Source organism: Manacus vitellinus, unplaced genomic scaffold (genome assembly GCF_001715985.3).
Source record: "Manacus vitellinus isolate BGI_N305 unplaced genomic scaffold, ASM171598v3 scaffold_76_pilon, whole genome shotgun sequence".
Lineage (NCBI taxonomy): Eukaryota > Metazoa > Chordata > Aves > Passeriformes > Pipridae > Manacus > Manacus vitellinus.
Window position 1 is genome coordinate 331,332 of NW_021940796.1, and position 13,491 is coordinate 344,822.

Sequence of the window (13,491 nt, forward strand, 5' to 3'; positions counted from 1 at the left end):
TGAAAAACAGGTTTTTCCCACAAATTTGGTGATGAGGTGCAAGGCTGATAGAAAATCCCTCCAGCTGCTGTTGCAAAACACCATTCACCTGAAATGAAGGGAAATTTTATTGCACCAGGGAGCCAGCAGAGGGGATGCATCTACAATTCTTCCCGGTTCCTCCAGGAAATGCTATTTGGTTCTGCCGGACTGGAGCCGTGACTGCTCTGGGGCTGCTTAGAACTGTGAGAGAGGTGCTGCGTGTGTGGGTTTGCAGCCGAGGTGGGGGGTGAAGCATTGTGCTTCGAGCACCGGTGTAGCCATTTACTTAAATTATCGCTAAACCTAATGTCACCCCGGCTCCTCCATCGCCTGTTGTTGAGTGGTCCAGCTGAGTAATCTCATTAGAATTTGTGTCGTTCTCACCTCTGGCAGCATATACACAGCCTCGGAAAAGGTTATTCCCACAATATTGCATGACCTTGATGAAAGGCTAATTTGATAAGAATTCAATTTAAAATTCGATTTGTACTGACAAACCAGGATTTTATTGATGTCACAAATTTTCAGCAGTGGAAGCGACATTAGGAGCGAGACTGCCTTGTTTGCAGGCCTGGAGGTGGAGAAAGTGGAGGATTTATATCAATGGATCGACGTACCTTGCAGCAGTTTAAATGCTTCAGTAAACTGTTCTTAAGTTTTCTTTATTGTCTTATTTTTCTTTCTGGTTTACTTAAAGAGACCTTGGCAGTGGCAGGGACAAAGCAGTGGCTGATAAGGAAGGATATTTCCTTGTGCATTTTGAAGCTCATTTCCTACTTGCCCTTTCATCCTTGGGTCTCTACCAGGTTGAGGCAATAGATAGAATAAATAGCCCAATCTGCTCTCTGAGTGGGGGGTTCATGCTGTGAGTGCAGGTTCCCCTTCTCCCTGGCAGAAGCCACAAGGTGGCTGTGGGCACAACAGGCTGAGCTGGGCGGGGGGATCCGGACCCTGCTCGCTGTGCCTGCACCACAGGGAGTGGGCACTGGCATTGGTCATGTGCTAGGAGCAGATGGGGAGTCCCTTGTCCAGCCAGTGCCAGTGTCCAGCAGCTTGGTCTGATGCTGAGAACCATGTTTAATGCTTACCATGTGTGATCAGTAGCTGCTGAACCCACGTACTGCCTGTGCCCATCACACTGCCTGCTATGCCTCATTAACATCTCCTAATGAGAACCCCATGCAAGGCATGGCAGAACAAAGGTGGGGCTGTGGTAGCCCATTGCCAAGGGCACAGGGAGTGCCGTGCCCAGGGAGGTTATGGGGGCACAGAGAATAAGGTGGCAGGGGCTGTGGGAGTCAGCGTAGGCAGAAGAAAGTAGCAAGTGCTGAGTGGCAGCAGCCCCGTCACCGTGAGCTCCAAAGCCAGCAGGGCTCAGCAATCTGTTGTTTGTGTGAAATGTGTCAGTGTACTGCAGGGTGGGAGAGTCTGCCTGGAAAAGGCACTTGGAAATAACAGTGCTCCAGTGTGGAGACACACCTGGAGGAAGGGTGCTGGCATCTGGCACGGGTTCCCCAGGTCTGCACGTGCCGCATGTGGCAGCCTGGCTGGGCCAGCCCTCAGGGACAGGGCCTGTGCTGCCCACAGGTGACACCCGAGGCTGAGCCAGGCTCTGTGCAGCAGTTCCAGGTGCCAGGAGATGGCACAGAGCAGGGTACAGAACGGGCCTCCCACCCAAGAATGACAGGTCATGGCCCATAAGCTGCTCGTTGGCACATGCTGCAGTTACAGCACCCGGAGAGCCACAGCACTACAGCAGATCCAGTTATAATTACTCTGAGTTAGTACCTTGGAAAAATCAAATGGGCTCTGAAAGGAATGATAGCCTCAGAAAAAAAACCCATGCAAAATAAAAAGCCAGCCTTATCTGGCTTAATTTCCGTTTGCTTTGATAGATTTTGCAATACATTACTTATTTAATGGATAGCATGAAACATCACACAGTTATACTTCAAACATTCAAATGCCCTGATCATTTAATACTATTTTCCCTGTTTTATTATGCCATAGGCAGAATTTTAATTATAATATTTATGCAAATTATGTTTGTATAATCGTATTTGAAAGACTGTGTGGATCAAATTTTCCAGCCAATTTATCTAAATACAAGCCTTAAACTTTCCCTTTATCACTGTCACAAACACTCTTTCTCCTAATTTGTCATTTCAGGCACTTCCTATTACAGTATCACAGAAGGCTCAGTGTCATTCGTGGCCTCCAAAAAACATAAGGACTTAGGAGCCATAGTCAGAAAACCCAAGCCCATGTTTGTGTATGTGAGGGTGTAGAAAATCTCAGCTCTGTACTTAAAATTATTTATTTTTGAACCGTTTAGTTTTCCCTTTCCCTGCTGGCTATCCAGAGCCTTGTCTCAAAAGGGGAACTGGGCTCAGGTGTGAGGGAAGCGACAGTGCTGTCTGAGGAGAGGGTCAGGGGTGAGTGGAATGTGAACCACCCCATTGTACGGCAGGGATGGCCCAAGCCCCCCCTGCTTCCCCCACCACAGGCGTGTGCACAGCTCTGAGCTGCCATGGGGAGCTCTCCATGGGATGGCACAGGCATGAGCACAGCTCTGAGCTGCCATGGGGAGCTCTCCATGGGATGGCACAGGCATGAGCCCAGCTCTGAGCTCAGGGCTGCCATGGGGAGCTCTCCATATGTGTTCTCCAGCTGGGCAGTTGAGCTCACAGCTCAGGATCTTGCGCCTCTAACAATGGACTTGATGTCTTTCTCCTTCTAAATCTGCTCAGGGCACCGTGTAAATCCTCCCATCCATGTTAGTGGGTGATAGTGTTGGTTAGCAAATGACTGTGTAAATGAGAAAAGCAATTAGACAGATTTGTGAAAGACAAAACATGTATTGATTAATGTAATGACGACACATGCAGAATAATTTTGGACTCAAACGAAAAGTAAAAATCAAAAGGGTGAGGATAAAACCAGGTGTCTTTCTTTCAATTAGGGCATAAATCAACAATTAGGAGCTTTCTCTGACTGCCTTCTGAAAATCCTGGCATTAATCACTGCTACTCTGTGCATAACATTCCAAAGAAAGGAAGCAACCGATATTGTCACATAATTAAAGGAAATTATATATCCAATACCTTTTAATGTGATTAACAGCGATAGGATGAAAATGTTTAAAAGCAGCAGTTAAGTGCAATATTAGCTGCCATTTAGGCTGAGCTAAATATCCAAGGTTATATCTACCCAGCTGTGAATTCAGAAGGTTTGCCTGATGGGTAAGATAAAACTCTTCGCTCAGATAATGAGGCAAATAGTACCTGGGAAAGATCATAATTGGTGCCGTGAAACAGGGTCATGGTGGTATTCAGTTACCAGCTTTCCCTGGGATGAGAACTGAACGTGCACGAAATGTCAGTATATCACAAAGATACCAATATATAAACCAGACATATTATTCTGCAATAAAAAATAGATCCGCTCCTAAATGTATTATGCAAAAGAGAGAGATGAATAGGACTGAGCTGTTCCCTTGGTCACAGCCCAGTGCTCTGCACTGATTTCTGAGAGCGGGTGGGATGACAGATGGAAACCAGCCTGGGAAGGGTTTTTCCCAGGGCTGTTTTGGGGAGGGGCTGCTGCCCTGGGGAAGCACACTGGGAAGTCCCTGCAAGCCACTGTTGGAATACAGAGGGCTGTGGGGAGAAAGGTTGAAGGGTGGACAGACAGACTGTCTGTACCTGGTGCTGTGTGGATGCTCGTGCTCCTCTCTCGTGCCCTGTGCCCAGGCCAGGGGTGGCCGTGCCCTGGCAATGCTGGGCTCTGCAGGCGGCTGTCCCAGGAGCAAGGGAGGTTCCCCTGTGCCCTGTGGAGCCCGTGAGTCTGTCCAGGCCCTGCTGAGGGAAGCTGAACCAGAAGCACAGGGTACTGTGAGTCCTCGCTCCAGTGGCTGCCAGCAGCTCTCCTCCCTGCTGGAGTGCTGGCTCTGCTCTCTGTGTCTGACCCTGGGCTCAATCCCATCCCCCTGCTAGGCAGGCAGGAAAGAAAGCGTGCCATTAGATGAAAGTGGACTTCTGGAGGATACATTTGTATTTTCTTTTTAACTGTCTGCTTGAAAGGACACATCATGGAGGGGGAAAAGAGCACTAATGTGCGTGAGAATTTCTGTTAATGTGGAGCACATGACAGCACATATATAGATGGGGTTCTATGGTGCAGTGAGTGTATTAAATGGAACAGTTATGTCCTGGCACCAGCACATTTTTCTGGAGCGATAATTTATTGTATGAATGTAGGGACCTGTTAAATTAACTAAGACCCAGTAGAGAAGTGTAAATTAAGAACTCTTATGTGCCCTCCTGTTCTGTCTCCAGAAGGCACCAGTGATCTCACACAGTAAAGTGCTCCATTAGAGCTTGTGCTTCAGTGAGGCAAGTGGACAACAGTGCTGGTAAATCCGGGTTGGAAGATAATTGTTTTCCTGCTTCCAATGCTCAGCAGCATTATCAAAATCCCAGGTAATGAGCTGTTCCCCAGGTGACCTGTGTGGAGTGTTATAGTTCGGTCTTTGGTGTCTTGAAGAGTTCAGTGAGGAGGTTTCTGTCCCCTTGCAGCAGCACTGGGTAAAGCCATTAGCCCCAGCCCTGGCAGGTGGGAGAGCACCTTGGCAGTGAGTTGGGAACATGGGCACGGGGCTGGGAAGGAAAGAGCAGCAGAGAACTGCCTCGTGCAGAAATGCCTGTTCTTGCTGGATCCTAATGACAGCAGCCAAAATACCAGTGTCTTTAGTTATTTCCTCGTTTAATTTAGCAGAACCAGACAGCTGATGCTTTTTATTTTAATTCAAGCAGAAAGCCTTCCCCCATGCCTGAATTAATACCAGCCCAGTGGCTGGCCTCGCAGATACCAGAGTGCTGGTTTGTTTATCCAGACACAAAGCCTCCACAGATTGGGTGTGGATCTAGTGACTGCAAATCTTCATTCTAAAAGGAAATCTTCTGTATAGTTTCCTCTTGTCTCCAGAAGTCTGAGTGGAGGCCCCGGGGGCTGAGCTGTGGAATGCTGCAGCCCTGTGTCAGCAGTCCTGCCCCCCAGCACGTGCTCTGATGGGCACTGAGCCGAGCACTGACTGAGTGCCTGTGAGGGGGGTGTACAAACCACCTCCCTCCTGTTGATGAGAGCCATGAAGGAGGCTAATGCTGATGCCACTGAAAAAATCCAATGTGACTAAATGTGTGCTCTCCACGGCTGCTCAGCTGCCCCTGGGGTGACACTACAGGTCCATGCAGCAACTGGGAATGGCCTTCCCTTCCCTGCTCTGCTTGGGGACAGCCCTGCACCAGGCTGCTGTAGCTCAGGGTTCCCTGAAGGACCCCAGTGACAAGGGGAGCCTCCACGGCATGCTCAGCAGTGACTGGCTTCAGTTTTCCTTTTCACTTCTGAGTCTAAAATACCCTGAACACATGTCCTTCCAGGAACCACAGTAATCAAGCACCCCCAGTTTTTCTCGTGTCCTTTAAAGTACTGTGTCAGCTTAATGAATGTTTTGATATGTCCCACTAAATAACTTTTGCAAGCCCCCCACTAAAATGTGGCCTAAAAAGATGGAAATCAATACTGGAGTGGTGGAATTTGCCCAGTCGTCTTCTTGAAAGCAGTTAAATGACTGGGTAATAGATCCATAAATGAACATCTTATTAGCCTAATCCTGAATGGAAGAATACACAAATTAGCCATTTGTTCAGTGGATATCATTTAAGCTTGCCATCCATCTTAGTCAAAGGAGGTGCCTGGTTTAATTTATCAGTGCCTGGGCAAGAACTCCCGGAGAGGGAAGGGGGGAGCAGCAGTCTCCCACTGGTGCTCTCCTGCTGTGCATTAGCAAAGCTGTTGTTTAATTCCAACACACCTAAATGCAGCAGTTCCTGCCGTGGGCTGTCCCACTTCCATGGGAGGAGCAGTGGGGTGAGCAGGAACATCCAGTTGTCAGAGGGTTGGGCTTGTGCTGTGAGGGCAGCCAGGGAAAAGGAGCAAGCCCTGTTTAAGCAGGGTGACCACCATGGCAAGTGCTTTCTGCTGCATCAGGTGGCAGAGGTGTGGGGCAGGAGCTGCTGCAGGTGCTGTGGGACCCAGCAGTCCTTCCCCACCTCCCGAGGAGCAAATCGCCTGGACTCTGTGGTGTCCTTGTCAAAGCCTGAAGCTGAACAAGAGACTTGTGCTCTCTTTAAAATTGACTGATTGAGACATCATTTGGATGCAAAAGTTGTCATCAGTATTCATGTCCTCGGTCTCAGATGGCTTTTATTGAGCCAGATTTGAAATGATCGGAAGTGGGAGAGTGGCAGGTTTTGAGCCAAGATTTGGGAGGTCGTACTGGGCTTTGCAGAGGTCTCTCTGAGGAGAGCCAGAGCCTGGTCATGGAGGAGGTTTCTGGGTTTCTGGGTTTTTATTAAGCTGTGTGCTGCGAAGAAGTGGTTGTACAAGAGGGACAGGACAATCACCTTTGTCAGTGTTGGTAGCTCCAAGTAAATCAGCATGCAATTGTTCTCCAGAATTAGTATTTCATCAGGCATGATTTAAATACTGCTGTTTAAAGTAACCCCTGACCCATGCCACTCCCTGTCCTGTGACTATGGAGCCAACGTGGCTCTGTTGTGTCCAATGGCACAGCCTGTGGTTGGTGGTTCCAGGTGATTGTTCCTGTTCCTTCCACTGAGGCAGGAGCAGGACAGAGATCCCACAGTGCTCACAGGCATCCTGGGTGGCACAGACAAGCTCCTCTGCCAGACACTGGTGCTCTGGGCTCATTTGCAGGGCATGTTCTGGACACAATGGCTCCTGTCCAGGGCAGGCAGGCAGCAGTTCTGTGCCAGGTGACAGGACCTGTCACCAGAGCTTTTCTCTGCAGCCCCTGAGCTCCCTGAACCATCCAACCCATGTGCTCCTTAGCACAAACACACTTTAGGCATTGGAGGCTTGTGACACAAAGATGTGCTCATTCCCCAAACACACAGTGTTCCACTGGGACACTGCTGGAAACAGAGCTCAAGCGTGGTTTCAAAAATACCTCTGCAAACAGGCAATGCTGGTTGGGTTTGTTGCCCATTTAAAACCCGAGTGAGACAAACCTGACAGCTGTGTTTTGGGGAAAAGAGCACCAACTGGTGTGCACAGGCTGCAGCTCCCACACAGCCAGAGTGGTTGAAGTTGTTGGAAAGAGGATGAAATCCTGTCTTGGGCTGTGTGGGCTGGGATCAGAGCCGCAGCCGGGGTGTGACTGCTGGGCTCCCAGCACGGCCCTACCAGCGCCGCTGGGCTTCCCTCGCTTCTCAAGTGGCTTTATCCAGATATAACTCAAATCATAATATAGCTCCTTAATGTTGCTAACTGTGTGATTTAGGCTTTTGATCAGCGGAATAGAGTGATCCCAAACACTTCTAATGAACTATATATTTATCTGGGGAGTCATACCACTTTCATCCTGCACACAGCTAATAACCATAGCTCAAAAGAGCCCGCTGGCTCCGCATCTCATTTTCAATTCGTGCCTTTTTAAAGGAGATAATTATGGAAAGAAAAATGCAGGAGTTCAGGGAAACGGCTGTGCTGTGTCCATTAGTGGGAGAGGTGTGCAGGAGGTGGTGAGAGCTGGCCAGATCCTCTGCAAGCCCCACACAGGTCTCTGCAGCCTCAGAAGAGGAGTGGGAGGAGTGTGGGGGCTGCAGGTAGTCACTGTGACAGTCTGTGACACTCCAGTTGCTCTTCCTCTGTGTGAGCCACAGTGGCCATCAGTGGGCAAAGACCCAGAGAACCAGGGACATTTCGCTTCCAGGTCCAAACACTCCTCAGGAGCCACCCAAGCACCCTCCTGCTGCTTTCAGCACCACAGAGCTGCTGGAGTCTCCAATGTCTTGTTTTGCCTTTTCCTTTATCTCTGAAACATTTTTTAGTGCAAGTTAGAAGTTGTTCAAGTCAGGCCAAGAGTTTTAAACCATACTATCAGAGCCACAAAGAGGCATGGAATTATTCTCATCCTTATTTTCATTTTTATGCATTGTTGTTCCCAAATTCTCTACTGAATCAAGGTAGTTCTTGGCTTGCATTTGCAACAGATGTGAGTTCATGACAATGCCACCGTGCAGAGGGGACTGAAATTCCTCCCTGTCCCAAGTAGCCACCTCCCAGCAGTGGTGGCACAGGGGCTGCCATCCCAAGGGCCTCCTGCAGCCCCTCGGCTTTGCAGAACAGAATGGGAAGTCCAGAGGTGGGGGGGTAACTATTGTGGGTCACCTTAAGACCATGTCACAATGCTTCAGTTCTTTATATATTAAGCTTATTTGAACAATGTTCTTTATTCATGAATCACTTGTGGCAGAAAATGTACAACAATGTATATCACATGCTGCAGAGAGTGATAAACAGGAGGTTTTAAGTATCTGAGAAAATTTCATCCCTCTGGCTGCTCTGGTATTTGGGGCCATTTTAAAAATTGTTCTTTGCCAGTAAGAGCTGCAAAGAAATTATCATCAATCTAAAGTGTCCAGGGCCTGAGCTCAGGCTGGGGTTAGTGGCTATTTTGCATTATATTGACGTGGTGAAATGCTGGTTGGTTTTTCTGAAATAAAAATGGCAACAGCCAATAATTAATGTTCCCATAGTTAATTAAATTGGTCCAGCTGGGAAAGTGAAGCCATAAACTCTGGCCTCAGAGATTTCTGCTGCAGGTCACATCCATTTGCTTCTCCATGTGACTGCAGAGGTCTTGTGTTCAGCCCTTCCCACAGCAGCTCCAGTGACACCAGTGACATGCCCCAGACCACCCTGGGGACTTTCTTCTTTCCCTTTCTGGAGCAGACTGGAGTGGCTGAGCACCACTCTGACCTCTCCTCCTCCTGTGCCAAGTCATCACTCATTTGTGGGTTTATTAGCTGTTTATGAACATGCTCTAATATTTTAGGGGCCAAGGCTGACCTTGGCTGTGAGCAATGACCCCAGCTGGGTGCTGTGTGTGACCGTGTAGGGGGATGTGTGGCCTCAGGGACACGTCCCCTCCCCTCAGGGGCATGAGGTCTTGACCAAAAGAGATGGATGAAATAATGACAGTAAGTTTAATGGGCTGTTGTCAGTAGTACACAAGAAACTCAGCAGTTCCCTTAAAACCCCTGTTTAAGCAGTGGGACAGTTTCTGCTCTAGCAATGGTCTGGTGCCCCTGGACTATGGTTTGGCCCATTTCTGTTTAGGTTTTAGCTTTAAATCTCTTTTTTTTTATTTTCTTCTTGCCTATCAGGGCTGTGTTCTTGTGCTGTGAGGATGGGACTTCACAGAGCCACTACAAGGCTTTTGGTTCATCAGTTTTTAATTAAATTTCAATTGAAGATTCTTTTTCCTCTAGGCTAATTTTCAAATGACAAACAAAATCCCCTTAAGTGCCTTTTCTTTTCTGCCATAAACTAGTAAAGCTGCTGTCAAATTCCTTTAAAAAGTGAACTCCTCCAGCCCCATAAGAGTGCAGATTATTGTTCCATCAGAAATAGAGCAGAGCTGTTCTTAATAAACAGGTGAAATAAAAACAGTTATGCTCTGTGCAGAGCCCAGGTGTTAGGGGTGGAGTAGAGGTGTGCAGCAGAGCACAGGTGACTCGTCCTGGTGCTGATCTCCTGGGAGATTTCCTGGGAGGAATTACAGTGTCATCCAGCTGAGAAGCTGAATTGTGCTGCAGAACTGCTTGTAAGGAGAGTGTCCAGGGCTGGGGTGCTGCTCCCGAGGCCCCTCTGCCACTGCCCTGTTGGCAGCTGCTCTGTGGGGCTGCATCCAGAGCCCCCAGGGCTTGCTCCAGGCAACAGTCCCAGGGCTGGCCCTACATCAATGGACCCCTCTGACAGGCATCACTCCCGAGACCATCCTGCTCTGAGCAGTCTCCTGTGATTAACTTCAATTAGAGAGAACAAGCCTGATTAGACTGCAAGACTGACTTCTGGGGAAGCCACTCGCTATTCTTAATGGGGCAAGGGAAAGGTGTGGGGCTTAGTGAAGAAATAAGCTCTGCAGAATTAACTTACTGCTCTTCTCCAGTGAGTTTTCAGGCCCTTTGAAGCCTGGGTTGTAGATGTTCCTCTGCAGCCCTTAACCTTTCCAAATGGGCTCTGGAGCTTTGCCCTCCTTCGGGTGAAGCACCCCTTTAAAAGAACAAACACACCAATCAGACCCTTTATGGGCTCACCTTGCATTGGGCACTTAAGAGAGTCAAAGACAACAGCCAGAGCCAGGTTTCAGCCTTAAAGTAATTTTTTTCTTTTAAACTGTACCCTGTGCCAAGGCTGGTGCTGTGCAGCTCCCTGCCCAGTGCAGGGGGTGCAGAATCCCCTCTCGCCCTGCCATGTCTCCCTTGAAATTAGTGTGCGGTGTCTGAGGCTTCTTGGAGGCAGCTGCTCATCTGTATAACCCCACTCCCTTCCCTGGGGTGACCTTCCCCTGCACTGTGTCACGGTGTCTCTGCTGACAAAGGCCATAGATGCTCAGAACCCTTTAGGGACCCCCAGAGAAGGTGGGGTTCAGGGACATCTGAGAGCAGTGGTGCATTTTCTGTGCTGTATGAAATAGCCCTCAGTGCTTTACATCAAACCCTGAGGGATTAATTGTTTTCTGATTAATGTTATATATTAATCTAGGATATGATATGCAAAACAAAAGGAGAGAAGGAGAAGGTATTACTTGGTTTTCAGAGGGATTTGAGAATAATAATGCTCCTATAGCCAGTCTATGAAAAGCATGATAATGAATTTTAGCTTGTTCGTGCCAGTTGCTTTTACGAATATGCCACTCCTGTAGACTTAGAGGTAATTTAGTCTTTTATTCCCTTCCCTGTGATGGCTGTGCAGGATCCACCAGTGTCTTGCTCAAAAGCAGAGGTAATTTCAGCTTTTTCTCCCTTAAAGGCTTAATTTTTTTTGTTCTTGAATTCTCTCATTCTAAGAATAAACAGCAGCTGCAGTGCAGGCGTGGGCAGGGGAAGGCAGGAGTGTGCCGAGGAGACAGCAGACAAATCCTGCCTGAGCCGGGCTCCCTTGGGCACTTGGATGCTCTGTCTGCAGTTCATACAACCCTCCCTCAGGACACTGCATGTGCAAAGGCCACCCATGGGTTTCTGCCCCCCTTGTGCCTCTGCTGCAGCCAGGGAAGCTGAGGCTGCACACAAACTGGGAAGGCAGTAACAGTGAGTTGGTTCTGCCTTTCTGTCAGGGTTGTCGGAGGGATGCAAGTCCCTTTCCCAAACATCTCAAGGCACCTTCCTGTGAGTCTGAGTTCCCAAATAACTGCAAAATCTGGGCCTGTAACTGTGGTGGGCAGCTCTACTAGGGAGGCAGAGGATGTGAGCAGCAGAGTTCTCTGCTGGGAGTTTGGCCAGGTGGCCATCCCTCCATCCACATCTCAGTGACCTGGGAAGCTGCAGCTGCCCAGAGCCTTACAGCTAATGTGTAGCTCAGATCTAAATACAGTGCTGATAGAATGATGTATTTTTGCATCATTATGGTGGAATTAATCAGCGCTTCTGGTCCTCAAAGTGAGTTCATGCCGTGGTCACATCCCTCCTCAGGGGTTTAATTCTTCTGCATCAAACACAATTTTCCCACAATAAACCAGGTGACATAGAAGTGCTCTCTTCATGGAATTATGATCACCTTGCAGAAAGAAGCAGAGAAGGGGCCATTTACTCTCATTAATTCTCCCAAAATAGTGTCAGCAAGAGGTATCATGTCACTGGAACTCCATTCTAGTTTGCCCCTCAAATAACTTCTTTTCCTGTCATTTATTAAATGACCCAGAAAGTTAATCTGCAGCCTGAACATGGAGATCATTTGTCACAGGATGTCACACAACCTACCAATCCATCAAGTAGACAGTGGTGCTGTACATCATGTTCTGGTACCATCCTATCTTAAGGTCCATCTCAATGTCAAAAAAGGATTTACAAAATATTTTGGCATGTATTTCATGTGCTGACTCATGCTTGATGTCCCCTATTAGATTAATCAGCACAAGTAGGAGTTTCAGCTGAGGGCTCTTAGATTTTTTGCTGTGTAACTCCCTTTCCTGCTTTCTAAAACCTCCCCTGCTCTAGTGCTAGTTCTTTTTGGGTTCTTTCCTTTTCCCCACAAAATTATGACTAAACATATCGACCCTCTCCTTTCTGGGCCTTAAGCACAAAACTGCTTTTCATTGGCTAGTCTGGTCCTCTTTTGTCCATATCAAGGAGTTTCTAGCAGCCATGAACATCACTTCCCCAAAATGTTTGCCTCCAAGCACCCCTGTATGGATCCTGTGAGAGATAAGGAGTTTGCTTTGGACTGAAAATCATGTTTGGTATCTCTCCTGTACCTCCTCCCCATTGGTGTGCTATGTTACAGCATCGATGCATCTGGTACAGTCATGTTAAAATTGCTGATAATTACCTTCATCTCATTGTGTTTCAGCTCTTGATAACAATGAGCAACAGCTCCGTGTCATTTCCTTTCTTCTCTGTACACACCAATCTGCTGGATTCATCTTTCTAGAAATCCACGTTGAAGATGATAAGGATAATTGATGATTCCCTTCAGGACTGGGGTCATTATTAATAGTTGTGTTCACTTTGGCTGTCAGCTAATCTCTCCTGCAAAGAGCTTATCTTTGTGCCTGTGCACAGAGCACGTGCTGCCTGCTGTGCTCTCTGCTCAGTGTTGGAGTGTCAGGGGGGAACACGTGCTGTGCAAAAGCAACACAAAATTTTAAGCTCCCATGTTGTATTAAAATTTGTAATTTTTGCTTCAGCCAAACAAACCCAAACTCTCAAACGCATCCCACCAGCATGGTCAGCACCAGGGGCAGTTTCCATGCGAGAGTCCAGTGGCTTTTATGGTGCTTGGATAACCCATGTTCCCAGGGCATCCCAGTACCTCCCAGTGCTTGGTCTGATCTCCTCCCCAGGTGCTGGAGGCAGGACACTGTGCCCTGCAGTGCTGCTGGGATGTGCCCTCACTGAGCAGGGCTGAAGTTCAAAGCTGCAGCTCTCAGCTCAGTGTCCCCCCAGCCTGCAGTGTGGGCACAGGTGCTGGTTTGGGGGTGTGGGCACAACCTGGGCTTGGCTGTGGGGCAGAGCTGGCACCCACGGGTGGAGGACACTGATGGGGGAGACAGCACCTCACAGTGGGAAAATAGGGAATGAGAGTGAAGCAGGGAGTTGCCCTTGGAATACTCGCAGAGCACTCTTCCCCAGGGACGTTTATTCTTTGGCTTCTGCTAAAATTGAACTGGTTGAGATTTTCATTTTTTTAATTTAAACTATTAAAGAAAAAATCTGTTTATAGGGGGAGAAAGAAAACAATAAGCATTTTTCCACACAAAATATTGATCTTTTGTCATAGGTCTTCATCTATCAGTCATTAGAAAGAGTTCCCAAACCCTTTACTGAGGCTGCCTTTGTCCCCAGGTGATGCTTTGATTCTTGAACCAACTGTTGCAACTGGGGC